An 844-nucleotide genomic window follows, 5' to 3' on the forward strand; every position below is an offset into this window, starting at 1 on the left:
TATTGGTCATCCCATTTTAATGCCAGACAGATTACCGCTCACTCAAGTTGTTTTGTCAATCATATTTGTTACATGGTAAGGAAAAAAATTAAAAGACCTTTGATTAGTGATTTAAGACTACATTTCAATTATGTCTCCACACATGAAATCAGATTTCATGTTGCTGCAAAGTTTTCTACATATGCATAGTAATATAAGGATTTCTCGCTGTCAAATCTTTAGTAAAATGATGCTATTTAAATTGGGTGTGTAAAATTAGGTTTCATGTTATAAATCAACAGTTTTGATAAGAATAGCATTATTATAATGTGCCTATTGTTTCAAATTAATAATGAAGTACTAACAAAATTAAAATGTTGAATACTTGAAGAGCTGAAGTGTTAAACTCCTTGTAATATTGGTGATGCAGAATATTTTATAACTCAAAGTATTTGGCCTTTATCTCTAGTTAGTTATTTAACTATTACTGTCAAAACAACTTTCACATTCTAATACTTCTATAGATACCAAAACTATAAGTTTGCTTTCAGAAATCTTATTTTATATACCCACTACAAGTAGCAACATTTTACTAAAGTTTTGACAGCGAGAAATCCTTATATTACTATGTGTGTGTACAAAACTTTGCAGCAACATGAAATCTGATTTCATTTGTAGATACATGATAATAATAAAGTCTTAAATCACTAATCAAAGGTCTTTTAATTTTTTTTCCTTACCATGTCAGAAATATGATTGACACAACAACTTAAGTGAGCGGTAATTTGTCTGACATTAAAATGGGATGACCAATAGGCACCAAACTTGGCACATAGCTTCTACTGGTGGTCCTTTACAATATGTA

Source organism: Frankliniella occidentalis, unplaced genomic scaffold (assembly GCF_000697945.3).
Source record: "Frankliniella occidentalis isolate FOCC.00 unplaced genomic scaffold, Focc_3.1 Scaffold3, whole genome shotgun sequence".
In the NCBI taxonomy this organism is placed as follows: Eukaryota; Metazoa; Arthropoda; class Insecta; order Thysanoptera; family Thripidae; genus Frankliniella; species Frankliniella occidentalis.